At 37.8% G+C, this 16,125-nt stretch overlaps 1 protein-coding gene across 1 annotated transcript in view; it reads left to right on the top strand.

The window, feature by feature from the left end:
• LOC130911170 (fibroblast growth factor 12-like) overlaps positions 1-16,125 on the top strand; it is an 84,553-nt gene that overhangs the window by 24,602 nt on the left and 43,826 nt on the right. The gene's annotated exons all lie outside the window — the stretch shown is intronic.

Genomic DNA, 16,125 nt, shown 5'->3' with positions numbered 1-16,125 from the left:
TTATTATTATTATTGTTATTATTATTTTTTTTTTAAAAGACAACAGTGGCGTCCTCCGTGGAGTGCTCCCATGAACAGCATTCTTGGCCATAGTTTTACATATAGTTGATGTTTGCACAGATATTGGACTGTGCCGGTGATTTCTGTAAGTCTTAGCAGACACTCTAGGGTTCTTTTTTACCTCTCTGAGTAGTCTGCGCTGAACTCTTGGCATCATCTTTGGTGGATGGCCACTCCTTGAGAGAGAAGCAACAGTGCCAAACTCTCCATTTGTAGACAACTGCTCTGACTGTCGATTGATAAACATCCAGGCTTTTAGAGATGGTTTTGTATCCTTTCCCAGCTTTATACAAATCAACAATCCTTGATCGCAGGTCTTCAGACGGCTCTTTTGACCGAGCCATGATGGACATCAAGACAATTCTTACCAGGTGTGTGTTTTATAGTGGGCAGGGCAGCTTTAAACCACTCATCAGTGATTGGGCACACGCCTGACTTAAATTGTTTGGTAAAAACATGGTTTCAATTGCTCTTTAAGTCTCCTTAGGCAGAGGGTTCACTTACTTATTTTTCCCCCTTCTGTCATTGTTTGCATGCTATCCTCATTAAAATATGAAAACCGATAAATGTTTGGGTGGTTTTGTTAAAGCAGACAGTTTTTTTTTCATCTGTGTGATTTTGACAAAGATCATATCACATTTGATGGTGATCTTATGCAGAAATGTGACAAATTCCAAAAGGTTCAGATACTTTTTCATACCACTGTATAAAAATTAAAGGTGCACCTGTCGATTTCATAATTTTTGTGAGATTGGTTCCATCTTTAGTGATCATCCAATCACCGATCTTGTACCTTGAGTTAGAGCAGGGGTGGGCAAACTATTCCACAAAGGGCCGCAGTGGGTGCGGGTTTTTGTTCATACTCATCATGAGGACAACTTTTCACCAATCTGGTTTCTTACAAGTGCAATCAGTTGATTGCAGGCAGGTGCTTCTTGTTTCCACTGAAATCTCATTGGGTAAACTGTCTGTGCTGAATCAGTTGGAGCAAAGACCAGGACCCACTGCGGCCCTCGAGGACCGGTTTGCCCACCCCTGAGTTAGAGTCTGTTAGCCATATTAGCCCACTAGCATTTGGTTGTGGATCAAAGTGTTTATCAATAAGGGCATATTAGTGCACTTGTTTGGTATTTTCATGCTTTCATGAACGCAACATGTTTATGACTGTAAAGTCTAACATTCTTTGGTGCCTTAATGTGTGAAAGGATGGAATTTGTACTGCCATTTGAAGAAGAAAAACATCGATTTTCTCTTATTACAGGCTCTTTTATTCTCCTAATAAATAGGAGATGACGGCACACAGTTAAGGAACAAAATGAAAGCAATAATCATCTAAGATAGATAAATTTACCAAGGAAAGAGGGCGATTCGAGGGCCCCCCGCAGGTTCCCTCGAAAAGATCTGCCCCAAACTCAACACATACACTTTTTGTTATTGCCAAAGCAAATAGGCAGGCCCCCATGTTAACACATGAAGTGGCTCAAAAGAAAGTGGAATTTTATTAGGCAGCTGTGTTATATGTTTATGACCATGCGTCTGAGAAGAAGCTGCGAGTTTGAAAATGTTATCCGGTACAAAATTATATAAAAATTAATGTACCAAGTACAATGAACAGGCATATGTGAACAAATATCTCTACAAATATCTCTACATGTTCCATATTGTCATTGTGTGGCAATTGTGGGGATGCCAGATGGCCTATTTACTAGAGGTGTGCAAAATTTCCGATTCTTAGATTATTCGCGATTCGGCCGTGGAAGATTCGAGAACGATTCACAAACATCCAAATTCCGATTATTGAAATATGCCAAGTAAAGCGGAAGTACAACACACTCAGCGCGCCGCGCGGTCAATGAGCAACGGAGCGAGAGTAGCTAAACATCATGCTTCTCATTACCCGGCCCCTCGGGTAATGCCAATGCTCAACTCACGGCTCTAGCTCAACTCATGCCACGAGATAAAAAAACACAACAACATACCTGAAGCTGCTACAAAAGTACGTCATCCACATAATGTTACGGTAGATATCATTTATATAAGACTAGATGCACTACGGTAGCGGTAGCCTTTGCAGCACATCTACAAAAAGCTAGATGCAGACGTAGTAAACGGCCGCCATCTTAAAGCAGTACACTTCTCTGCAAGGCTGTTGTAGCGAACCTTCCAAGCAAACCTAATTAACTTTTTATCTAAAATACTCCTAAATCAGTAAAATATTGACTTGAATCTATCTTTAAAATAGTTTTAAAACTTTCACATGTCGAAAGTTGACAAAAGGGAAATTATGGATTAACGGGAGCAATTTTAACAACTTTAACGGTTGATTCACAACATTAAATTAATTGAATGTAGTTTAAAGCTGCTGATACAGAATGGGGACTGAAGTTTTTTATTTACTGTTATTTTTGTATATTTGTTTACTGCTATATGTTAACTTGATACTGAAATAGTAGTTTGGTTTAGCCTGAGAGTATTTTTGAACAATTTTGGAACAAATGTACAAAATATTTAAAAAAAAAAAAAAAAAAAAAAAAAGGGGGGGGGGGTGCATCAATAATCGTTTTAGAATCGAATCGGACCATCTGAATCGTAATCGTAATCGAATCGTTAGGTGCTCAAAGATTCCCAGCTCTACTATTTACTGTTTTTCCTTTGTCACTGAATTCAGTTTGATAATACCTTGTTGTTTAGTGAATGCTCACATTTGATGCTACACTAAGGCTGTTCCCAGCATTAAAAAGGTATTAAGATGCAGAAGAGAAAAAGTGTGATTTAGCTCTGTTCTCCAGAAATTAGAATTTAGTAGTTTGGAAAGGTTAACCCTGGATGCTGTTTTTAGAAATCAGGATCTGCAAAAATCGAGGGTTGGCCATAAATTTGTGATTAGTGTACCACTCGTGCCAACACATGTACATTCACAGTGTGTCTCCAATTAATTCATTGGCTTCCACTGAGAAGAGCTGGCAATACTCACTTACTCAAATCACTTTTAACTGGAGTGGCAAGCATTGAATGATCATGTTTTCAGTGCCATTCATCTTTCAGTGCCATCGATGGCGATAGACATCCAGTCCATATGGACTAGGAGGGACTGTCAGTGATCGTTCGATCCAGTCTACTTCCCCCCAGTCTAAATGGATTGCATGTCTATCACCGCCAATGGCAGCTAATGAGATCATTTAGAAATTTAAAAAAAAAAAAAAAATTTTTAAAGCCATTAGAAGAGTATGAAGGATGTTCATCTTTTACCGTAGTTTCAGTGTTGTAAGTCGTAATTTCACAAAAGTCTCTGTGTGCTCAATTTAAAAACTGAGTATTAGATCAACTCTGGTTAATCTGTCTACCTCTAATGTCAGGCAATGGGTTAACTCAAATGTTGTCAATAAACCTATCAGAAGCCTCCCAAAGCATGACTTCAATACTGGGTTTTGTTGGAGTCTTTCAGGTCCTCCGCGTGTTCTTTTTCAATTCAGATGAGACGGCTAGACTGGATTGTTAAATGAAGACTGGAGGCAAGAGATCAATACTAGGCAGTTTTAATTTCAGAAATTTCTGGGTGGATTCAGTTACAGAACGAGCCGTGTAGAGAATGCACGCTCAACAGATGACTCTGTTTTCCTTTTATACAAATAAGGAGGTGTGTTTGTGATTAACTCTTCATGCTTATCTTGCAAAATAGGTCATGAACCTTGCTGGTTGGCAGTTAAAAGTCCATGATTATCTGAGGCAAAACTAACTATCAGCAGTTTAAGTGAAAAACAACTGGTCATGCTTGCAAGCTTATCAGAAGATTGCATTAGGCGAGATGCATACTGGCTTCAGTTTTCCTATATTTTCTGCGACAGCAATCTTAATTCAGGTAAAATTTTGACTTTGAAGAAAATAATGAAAATTGTTGCTGTAACTAGTTCAAAATGAACTCGCTCCCTAAATGTCTCATCATTTGAGAGACAAAAAAAAAAAAAAAAAACAACAACCAATGAGTAGGCATGCCCACCACTGGTTATCTCGGAACTTACAGGCAACAATAAGTCAATAATTAATACATCTAATCAATCAGCACTGAGATTTAAAAAAAAAAAAAAAAAATCAGGCTCAGAGGATCAGTGCATTTACATCCCTGAGTGTCTACAAATAACCGAGGAGAAGCAATTAATGGTGGCCATCTTGGGGAATATGATACAAACATACAGTGCATATAGCCCGTTAAAACTTATTAGTATGCCTCAGTCTTATAAGTCATTCTTCAGTGAGGATAGAACCAGGGGTGAAAGTGGACCAGAACGGTCAGGAACGCAGTTCTGGTATAAGATTCAGCGCCAGAGCGCAGTTCCGGTATAAGTTTCAGGGCCGGAACGCTGTTCCGGTATAAGATTCAGGGCCGGAATGCTGTTCCAGTACACGGTGTTTTGATTCCAAAAATATGACGGCAACTGTCAAAACGCTGTGTTAAAAAAAAAAATGCTAAGCTGCCACACATGCATTTCATCTCCAAGAAGAGAACAATTTACCATCATCAGATTTACATACACAGATGTTAATAATAAGCATAATAAAGTGCTTGTGTAGCGTAATCCGTTTCCACCAATATTTATTATTTATTTTTTTATTCCACGAACGGCATGGAGGTTTCCCCAGCTGCTGCAGTTATCTGAATCTGACGATGATGAGTCACATCAATGTGCAAATGCACACAGCAATGCAAAACACCTGGACTCATTTATCTGTTCAATTGGCTGACATACTGACATGTGATGAGCAGAGATAGTTTGCTCTGATTGGTTCAAATGTGCATGTTTTCTGGAACAGCAAAAAAAAAAAAAAAAAAAAAAAAAAAAAGGTTGTTGGATTGCAACATAAAATGGATCAAATCTTTAAGAGCAACGAAAGAGTTGAGGGGGCTTATTTGTCATATTTAGTTTAATTTGCTGTGATGGGGAGGTTCAGAACATGTTAGCTTTCAATGTGCACTTTGGACTTATATTTGTCATTTATGTTAGGCTACTTATTTATTACATTATGATTTTAAAAAGTCGATGTTTGTGCGATCTTCAAAATATATTCCATTTCACTCTGCATAACATTTGTACTTATTTTTCTGAATGTATGTTACTTATATCTTTGATATGAAAGAAAAAATAAAATAAATGTTTCCATTAACTTCAATTTTAATACACATCCTATGTTCTTAAGTAGTTAAAATTGTGATTAGGCATTTAGTATGTGAGGAAATGAGGGAAAATAAAAATTAGTAGATGGAGGTTGAGGGTATTGCTGTTTTTGTTGACTTTTCGTTTTGCAAATCATTGAAAAATACAATTCTGAATGAAAATCAATTTTTGTATGTGTTATAGAAATAACTGTTAAAACAGTTTTCTTTGCATTTCAGTAGTCTAAGAGGTTTGATGCCCCACTCCCCCCAAATGAAAGAAAATAAATGAATAAATAAAATTTCTGGCTCCGTGGCGACTTTCACATATGGGGAGTTCCGGCAAGAAATTCTAGCCACTTTCACCCCTGGATAGAACATTATATGCCTGTACAGTGAGAATTGCAGTATTTCATAAAATGAAGAGGTCTCATAAGGCAGGGGTCCCCAAACCGGTCCTCTATGGCCACTGTGGTTCCTGGTTTTTGCAGTAGCTGACTGCAATCAACTGATTACACTTGTAAAACACTTGTTTTGTTGGAATGAAATCCTGCTCCCACTGCAGGCCTATTTGGAATAGTTTGGACATCCCTGTTATTAAGTAACCAGTGTATTTTTGTCTTTAGAGGTTCTCTATAATTTCTCTGTCTCCCTCTAGCGGCTGAAATAATATTACGTCTTTATCGTGGGAAATCCACACCCCAAAAACTCATCAAATTCTTCTACTCTTATATAAGTTGATGTGAATTTTAATGACTATGACAAAGCGATGCAGTGAAACGTGAGCAAACTGAGACCACTCACTGCTACTTCTTGTTGTTTTCACATTCATAAATGTTGCAGTAACAGAGCGTCCTCAATTAAGGATTTGCCATCAAATATTTAAAACACGCACTCACACTCAGGATCTACTTTCATACGCTGCTGTTCACTTTACGTGTGTTAACTAACTCACATCAGTTAAAGTTGCCGCTGACGGCGATAGACGTCCAAACTATTTGAACTGACGTCTTCTCACTCATCGTCAATGGCAATGAAAGAGTAGTCAGTTGTTTTACATACCTTTCACTTGCAATTAATCTTGCGTCCAGGAGGTGGCGACATTGCCCCACTCATCAAGTCCTGTCATATCTGGCATAGATGGAATTCCATGTTTGTCATTTGTTGTACCCCCTGATACTGGCGACCAGTGTAAAGCCAAAAAAAGCTGTATTGAAAGTAGAACGCTAGTAACTATGCTTTCTCCTGACTTTGTTTTAACCCATTACAGGGGAACTGACTTTTTTTTTTTTATCGTGAAGTAACCTCATTAAAAAACCGTTCATATCCATGGACAGCACATTTTGGACATGACCCAAAATATGAGTCAACATATGTGGGAGCCAGAGCTAAATTTTAATTATTCTTATAAAATAATGTGTATGAATTATACAATTTACTTCTATTCTATTCTTCATTTTTAAAATATATTTTAATAAAATCTGAATCAAAACCAAATCATTAATTATTAAATAAATTAAAAAACCATCAGCCCCAATAACATTCTAAATAGAGTGTATTATATATTGCAGGGTTCACTAAATCCGGACCTCGGTGCCACTTTTCCTGTCGTGTTTTCCACGTCTCTCTCCCCTAAGACACCTGAATCAAATGAATCGATTATGTCATCAGCAACCTCTCCAGAAGCCTGATAATGATCCTGATTATTTTGATTCAGGTGTGTTTGAGGAGGGAGACATGGAAAACACGACAGGAAAAGTGGCACCGAGGTCCGGATTTAGTGAACCCTGATAGATAGCATTTAACTCATTGCCTGCCATTGACAACAATAGACGTCCATTTCATTTATACTGGGAGGATTGGCTGTGAAGATTCAGTGCTATTGACAGCGCTAGACATCTCATCCAGCTGGCCTTTCTCAGTCCAAATGGATTAGACAGCTAGCGCTGTCAATTCACACATCGGCGTCTAATCCATTTTGCTTTTTTTTTTTTCTTTTCTAAACTTTCCCAGTAGTATGGTGTTAAATCAAGGAGAAAAGTATTGTAATCTGAAAAAAAGAAACAATTGGAAAATAAAATTGAAGCAATGTTTAAGTTTTATTCTTGAATCTTTCAAAAACGGGGGGAAAAAAAAAAAAAAAAACGTAATCAAAACAGTTTTTTTCAGTTTCAATTTGTTTTTCACATGTAAATCTTTTTTTCTACTTTCATATCTTTTTTCCACTTTCAGATCTTTTTTTTTTCCCCCCCAATTTCAGAACTGGGTTCCCCGTTTTAACGCGGGGGTTGGGGGGGGCACGTCCTCAACGAGAGGAATGTTGACTTGTGAGACAAGCAACCCGAAATGATGCTGCCTTCAGGAAACGTGTGTACTTTGATGAATTATCACTCCACTCTCTCTTCACTTTATTTTCTTGATACATGTAGTTAAAGTAATGCTAAGAATGGGGGCGGGCTTTGTCTTCTTTAACTCAAGACGACTCTTGGTCAGTTTTGATGAATACAAATTGAAAAATATGCCAGGTTGTTGGCTTTTACCTAAAGAAATGATGTGTCTGAAATTCAATAGAAAACGCGAACACAGCGTAGCATCTTTTTTGCCAGTTTCTGCTGTAATATTTTTTGTTTGTGCTGATATCATTTCTGAGATATGAGTGCAAAATGGACCCGAAGTGGTGCCATTTGTTTGTCCTAGTTCATGATGCTACGGGTGTAGCGTCTGATAGGTCTCATAGATATCACACATATAGAGCACTAGATGCGAAATGAAAGACTCAGCGGCGTTAGCACATGTATATACAACTCAGAGGTTGCGCTAGACTTTTTCGTTGTCTGTCATTTTGACTGACAGTGTCATAAAAATCCGGTCATAATCTATTTTTACCCGTCACTAACATTTTTAAAATGATAGTAGTGACATATTCAATAGTATTTAGTTTTCGTTCATTTTTAATTAATATTCTGTCCGAACAAGCTTAACAAGAGGCAAACAGACAGCGGAGTGCACCAATCAGCGACGTGCAGACGTGCCGTTAGCGACGAGGGCAGGACGAGGAACTTGCGCGCGGAAGTAAACATACGAGGAGAACGGAGTTTATTCAACATGGCTAGCGCGAGACAGACTGTTGTCAATGTCTTGTGTCGATGTGTTTTAGCTCATTTAAAACTGAATTTACCGCGGATTGGAACATATTGTCGGCTCTCCCGCCATCCGTGTTATTGTAGAGACGACTTTCGGCGCGCAAGAGTGACGTTGCTCGTGGAGAACACGTCACGCAAATAAACAAACCTGATTTGTCAATTGATTTTGTACCTACTCGAGAGGCTGTGTCCCAGACTTTTCTCTGTGTTTGAAAAATACAGGGAGAACAATCTGGCCGTGCCAAGCAAACACTCAGTTGCCTTGACATTTTTCCGAGTAAGGCCAACGACGTCATGCATCAAGAGAGACAATAGCTAATTAATATGCTCACTCGCCCCCTTGTGGTCTGGGGTGTGAATTGCAACCTGTCAAAATGACGGATGGACTTCAGTTTTTTCCGTCACCTTTTAAAAAAAACGGTCAACGACGGAAAATATTCGGTTAACGCGACCCCTGATACAACTAGATGCGAAATGAGAGACTCGCTGCGTTAGTAAACATTCAGTTTCAATTTTTTTTTCAATCGTTTCTTTTTTTCAGATTACAATACTTTTGGCCTTGATTTCAGTTCATTGAATGCCATATAAAGGGTTAATAAACTAACGTTTTGATTAATACATCATTATCAAGCTGACTTTACTTTGCGTTATTGATTATTGGGGTATGTGTGTGCAACGCGGAGGTTTCGTCTTCAGCGTTCGACTTTATTCTGCCCTCTGATGTTGGCACTTTGTGTATTGATTGGGAAACATACCTGCGGGTGTGTGATGATACAGCAGGTCAGGTCCATCTCAGCAGTAAGTTGACATACAGTACAAAACAGCTATGTAAAAGTCTTAAAGCTAGGGGTCCGCCAGTCACAAATTTCTGACTGATCACCATTTTTGATAAACCGGACCTGCCAATCTGGATTTTTTTTGCAGATGTCGATTTCTTTTCATAAACAACAGCATGCACCTTTCAGTATTCATCAATCAAACAGGTTTTATTTTAAAGCATTCAACATATGCTATAAGACTGTTTTTTAAAACTGTACATATCGCAGATCTCCAAATATAAAAAATGGAAAAGTTTATAACTTTTTAGGAACTCCAAAATATATCTTCATTATTTACCAAAACTTAAAATTCAGGTATATTTTGGTTTACAAAAAGAGAATCACAAGGTTTAAAAGAATTGTTAAATTAAATGTCTGTAGTAGGGAACTACTAAATCACAATCAGATCTCTTTTCCCATCTTTAGTACATTTTAACGCAGAAACAATCTGAATGCGAGCCAAATATGAGCATTCACTAAACAACATGTACAGTCTTATCTGACTGAATTCACTCACAATGTATAGCGTCGTACAATGACTATATGTGATGTCAAATCAAATTTCACCCCTTTACTCATTAATGTAGCAAAGAGCGACAGACAATTGTAAACATTATGCTGGCATTGTGGAAGTATTAAAATACCCAACAAGTGCACTTATATATATATATATATATATATATATATATATATATATTAGGGCTGTCAAAATTATCGCGTTAACGCGCGGCAATTAATTTTTTTAATTAATCACGTTAAAATATTTAACGCAATTAACGCACATGTCCCACTCAGACAGTATTCTGCCTTTTGGTAAGTTTTACAGCAGGCTTTTTGTGCTGTCTAACAGCGAACTCTTGTGGTCGCTTTGCGACATGGTTTATTTTTTTTCTTGCCAGTTCAATATGGCTGCACGACGTCTCGGGCTGACGCCTACGTTGTAATGTTGTGCTTATATGACCCTTGGACAAGATTTGTCCGCAAGTATGGTTGTTGTAAAGAATGTACATATTATGTTAGTAAGCGAAATGTTCTATTTTTTGTATGAGACGCTTTTTGTTTATGTTTTGTGAACCTGTATAGCGTGCTAAGCTAACGTTGTTGCTAATGCAATGCTTGTGTACTTTTTTTTGTTGGAGTTTTACGACGGTCTAAAGAGGACAATGGTTTGAGGCTATTTTATTAATAAATCAGATGAAAAAGGGAGAAGTCTGATTATTAAGGCGTCGTTCACTAGCTGTCTAGCTTTGGAAAAAGTAGACGCTTCGGAGTGAGGACAGCATAGACAGATTTAAATGACAGTAGAGTGAAATGCCCACTACAGTCCTTATGTACCGTATGTTGAATGTACAGTGGGGAGAACAAGTATTTGATACACTGCCAATGGGTTTTCCCATTGGCAGTGTTGGCAGTGTATATATATATATATATGTATATATATATATATATACAGTATATATCTCTCTCAAATTAATCACCACAAATGTTTAAGACCATGATAGCGTCCTAATTGGTTAACAGTGCATTCTGACATCACTCCTGTAACGAGTCACATGACATTTTGGAGGGAAAATGACAAGCAGTACTCAATTTGGACATTTAGGGATGTACTGTACGTTTTTTCAAAGGGGTGCACTCACTTTTGTTGCCAGGGATTTAGATATTAATGGCTATATTTTGAGTTACTTTGAGGGGAAAATAAATGAATTATATTATATAGGCTGCATACAGACTACTTTTCATTGTATCAAAAAGATATACTTAAATATCTGCAGAAATGTGAGAGGTGTACTCACTTTTGTGATACACTGTATATTTATAAAGGCCGTAAATTTTGTTAAAAGAATAAACAGCGGCCACATTGAGCTGTAAAATACAGTGGTACCTCTACAAACGAATTTAATTCGTTCCAGGACCTGGTTTGTAAATCGAAATAGTCATATGTAGAATGGGATTTTCCCAATAAGCTTGCGACTTCCTTGCCGATGTTACAATAATAATAATTGTCACCTTAACTTATAAAGACTAGCGAACGGAGTGGACTGTCGAGATCGTAGACATATTCCGGCTGTATTGTCAAGCCAGTTCACTGATGAGCACACCACGGTCATAGTTTTCTATCATTTCCTTCACTCCCAGCCATTTTCACTGGCGCAACCCCCTTCGCTCCCGGCCGTTTTACTGGATTTTGACAGAAAATTCTGTTCTATTGTTATATAAACATGGAACCCACCAAAAGAAAGATTAGACTCTCTTCTTTCATCAGGAAAAAAAGTAAGTTCGTGTCTTTTTCCATTCTTTACATATCAGCATTCGAAAAAAGCTTAGTTTGAGCAATTTTCCAATTTCTGATGAAAAAACAGAGAAATTGAGCTTTTTGTAAAAGCATACATTTCAAACATAACTTTGACTTTAACACAGCTATTTTTTGCTTTTGTGACATCCCAAACATCTGAATAATGTTTTCCTTCTACAAAATAACCTAAACAACAAGACAAATAGAGCTTTTGTTAGCAGAGTAACAATTTATTTACACATAACTAAACTATTGAACTGAGTGATGGCGCTGTTGTGGCCGTGGCTGTATCGGCAGACGGGGTAAATTTTTCCCTCATTACCGCCTGTCTGTCTCATCAAGATAGATTTTTTTTTTAATCTTTCTTTTGTTGTGACCGCTACCTCATAACAGAATTCACCTAGGGAACTTGTGTGGGGCATGTGCCTTGTGTTTACATCGTTCTCCACATTTTATTCACGCTTCTTATTTCTTCCAACTTCCGTTTCCTGACTATTTCTCTTCATTCATTTCCTTTCATGGTCCGATATGAGTTCTTACTAGGGTTGTTCCGATCATGTTTTTTTTGCTCCCGATCCGATCTCGATCGTTTTAGTTTGAGTATCTGCCGATCTCGATATTTCCCGATCCGATTGCTTTTTTTTTTTTTGCTCCCGATTCAATTCCAATCATTCCTGATAATTTTTCCCAATCATATACTGTACATTTTGGCAATGCATTAAGAAAAAAATGAATAAAACTCGGACGAATATATACATTCAACATACAGTATGTAAGTACTGTATTTGTTTATTATGACAATAAATCCTCAAGATGGCATTTACATTATTAACATTCTTTCTGTGAGAGGGATCCACGGATAGAAAGACTTGTAATTCTTAAAGGACAAATGTGACTTTGTATATTGTAACTAAATATTGCCATCTAGTGGATTTTTATGAGCTTTCAGTAAATGATAATTCAGTCATTTAACTTCTGTCCAAATGCATGATGGGAAGTGCGATCATGACTGTGCGTAATTGTACCAATTGATATATCTTCTCAGCGTTGGGAAATAAAATAGGGTGTTAAGAAAAAGATCAACTACTACCTTTCTTCCCCACATTGCTTCCCACGATATTTCTGATCGTTGACAGAGGGATTGTAAGGCTTTAGCCAATTAAAAAAAAGGCTTCAAAGGCTGCCAAAATTCTCTCTACTCATTTTATGTTGCCTTTTAGCTCTGTGTATACGTAATACGGTGCCATTATAGATTGAACGCGACTATGCGTGAGTGGGTAGTACAGCGCATGCGTTAATTGCGTTAAATATTTTGATGTTATTACCGCTGTTGACGCAATAAATTTGACAGCCCCACTTTAAGCCAAAACTAAAGACTCTGGATTAGTGTAAGACATTTTGTCTGTAACGTTAAATAAAATTAGAAAACGATTTAATTAAAAAAGAATATATATATATATATATTAGGGCTGTCAAAATTATCGCGTTAATGGGCGTTAATTAATTTTTTAAATTAATCACTTTAAAATATTTGACGCAATTAACGCACTAGGCCCGCTCAGACAGATTTAAATGTCAGTGCAGTGAAAGGCCAACTTGTTAATTGTTTTTTATGGAGTTTTTCCGCCCTCTGCTGGCGCTTGGGTGTGACTTGCATATGTTATGTGGCGTAATGTCGCCCTCTGCTGGCGATTCAGTGCAGCTGATTATTTGGGTTTCGGCGCGCTTTTCTGACGTGATTATATGTCCACGCGAACTCACACTAATAGACAGTGCTATTCAGACCAGCTAACGTCCGGATCCAGTATTCAGTGGCAGTTCTCATAGCCACATCACACTGTTTGTGTCTAATACATGCATCGCTTGTGAGTTATATTCCTCCTTTGTTTATATTCATGAGCATTAGATAGTTACTGATGATGTGTATTTGAATTTGTTCACATATATGGTGAAATGCAGTTACATTGTTAGATGCTTGTGAGCTAATTGGCTAGTGCTACTGCTCAAATGGACACGTGTGTGTACATTTTATGTTATTTTATGATTTATGCAAGTTATTGACACATTGCCTTGTTATTTTCAGTTTTACAAAAATACAAGAAATGTGCTCCTGTCAAAAAGAGATGACTTCAGGAAAGCCCATGCAACTTTGCCACACCGTCTGATTTCTTTTTGGAACTTATGTTTGCTATCTGTCAATTTGTATACTCACACACATTGAGGACAGAATAGGGCTACTAGTTTATTTTTTGATTGAAAATTTTATTAAAACGAAAACATTATGAGGCGTTTTAATATAACATTTCTATAATTTGTACTAATATTCATCTTTTAAAAACTACCAGTCTTTCTATCCATGGATCACTTTAACAGAATGTTAATAATGTTAATGCCATCTTGTTGATTTATTGTTATAATAAACAAATACAGTCCTTATGTACCGTATGTTGAATGTATATATCCATCTTGTCTTATCTTTCCAATCCAACAATAATTTACAGAAAAATATGGCATATTTTATAGATGGTTTGAATTGCGATTAATTGCGATTAATTACGATTAATTAATTTTTAAGCTGTAATTAACTCGATTAAAAATTTTAATCGTTTGACAGCCCTAATATATATATATATATATATATATATATATATTAAAAAAGGCATGTCCAATATTTTTTTGCCGATTCGGATACTTTGAAAATGCATGCAGAAACATCTCTAGTTCTTACCAAATGTGCTACTGCCCTTCAGTGGCCAGTTTTATTGCTTTAAAATGGATTTTGCTTTGGAGCGAACTTGCAAAGAACCTAGAGGTGTCTCTTGTGAAAAAAAAACGTAAAAGATGTATTAACACGTTTTTTGGGAAACTGAAACAATTAACTTATAGTATTTATACATTTTTGGTCGCAAATGAGTTCATTTCAATGGTAAGCGTCACCTTTTTCCTTTTTTTCATCACATGCACTAACCTTTTTGGAGCCCATGTTGATTTCTCTCACAAGAAAATCCGCTGTGCGCCCGTCTTGCGGGAAAACTATGAATGCGTCGCTGTCATAAATCGCCGTATTTCGAGCATGTCGACATATGTCGAGACAAATGAAAAGTCAAATTTTACGTCGGGTGTCGAAAGGATCTCGTACTTGAACAACCAGTCCCAGTGGGTAGGTACACAAATACACGACAGTAATTGAAAGCGCCAACCTGTTTTTTTTTCCCCTTCCTCTTTCCTGATGATGAAGTTCTACTTTATCTGTGCATATTGTGGTCGCTGTGGCCTGCGTGTGTGCGCGGGTCTGCCTCGGGCAAACTGATTGGATGTGGTGGATTAGTTTTTAATAGCATCAAAGTGTTGGTACAGCTTGCTAAAATATTCAGTGAACTGCGAAGTGTTCGGCGAGCAAACATTTGGATCTTAAAAGCTGCGTCTGCTTGTGTGACACCGGTCACCATAAACACAGGGGGTACTTCTAATCTGAACGAATTCAATTATAGGAACTACAAAATTTACCAGTTCCTTGGAAAAATGTTTTTTAAGATGTTTTTGAGCACAAATTCAAACTCATTCGAACGGCTCCAAGTCAAAATGGATTGAACGTCTGTTGCCGTCAATGGCAGTGAGTTAAGATCATTCAACGCTAGCCAGCCCAGTTAAAATGGTTTTGATGTCTATTGCTGTCAGTAAATGAGGTAATGTAGATTAATTCAGACTGCATAATTCCTATTTCCCCCAAGAAATAAAACTTAAAGTCGATGTCAAAGACTCTTGACTTCTCACTTGAAAACATTTTCAAAGTACTTCCGAAACATGTGAGCTCTCCGGAGTTTGTCAGGGGTGCACCGGCACCCTTTGAGCAGAACAAAGTTGCTTCTGCTGCATCTGATTTTTTGATCCTCTTAGTTTCTGACACACGCTCGACTGCATCGGTGTGGAATGAATTCCTTTAAATTGACAATAAACTGGATTTTTTTGGGGGGGGTTTGTGTCCACTAAGAGTTGGCGTTTGTCGGTGGAGCTAAACGTTGTGATGTGGGAGCAACATGAAACATCAGGCTGACTATTTTTAGGAGCTTCTTCCAAACCAACACCTCCCTCCTCTCTCGCTCTGCCTCTCTTTCTCTCTCTCTCTCGCCCTTATTTCTCGTCCCTCGGAATCCCACCTCACTCGTCAGCTTTCAGTGGGCAACGAAGACTAAGACCGATCGAGCGTCAGGTCCATCTCAACGCCTCCTTATTTTGGATTTCCCAATCTTTTTATCTGGTCAACTTCTCCCGTGTTGCCGCATTGTGCTGGGTGAAGTTGAAGCCGCAGAAGAACCTCCTGCCAGGCATGTACTGTAGACACCCTCGCTGCTGTCCTTATGAATATTGATGAAGAAAGCTAAAGCGGAGGTTTGTTTTTTGGTGGTGCATCTTCTTTGCGCCTCCGAGGGGATACCCAGGATGCATCGTGACTGTGGTGGCACTGAACTTGGATAAAGGGAAGTTTTTTTCAACTCCTTTTTGTCATTACGTGATCACGTTTTTGCTTTTGTACGTCCGTCACAAACAAATCGAGGTTAACTAACTGGATTTTTCACCGCTTTCATAGTTTGATGCAACTTTTCAAAGTTCTCGTCAAAGGTTGGATTAAAATACTCCACATATTTTATTCTTCATCAT

Source organism: Corythoichthys intestinalis, unplaced genomic scaffold (genome assembly GCF_030265065.1).
Source record: "Corythoichthys intestinalis isolate RoL2023-P3 unplaced genomic scaffold, ASM3026506v1 HiC_scaffold_23, whole genome shotgun sequence".
Classification (NCBI taxonomy): domain Eukaryota; kingdom Metazoa; phylum Chordata; class Actinopteri; order Syngnathiformes; family Syngnathidae; genus Corythoichthys; species Corythoichthys intestinalis.
The sequence above is the reverse complement of the archived record's forward strand: the minus strand, read 5'-3'. Positions and strand labels throughout refer to the sequence as shown.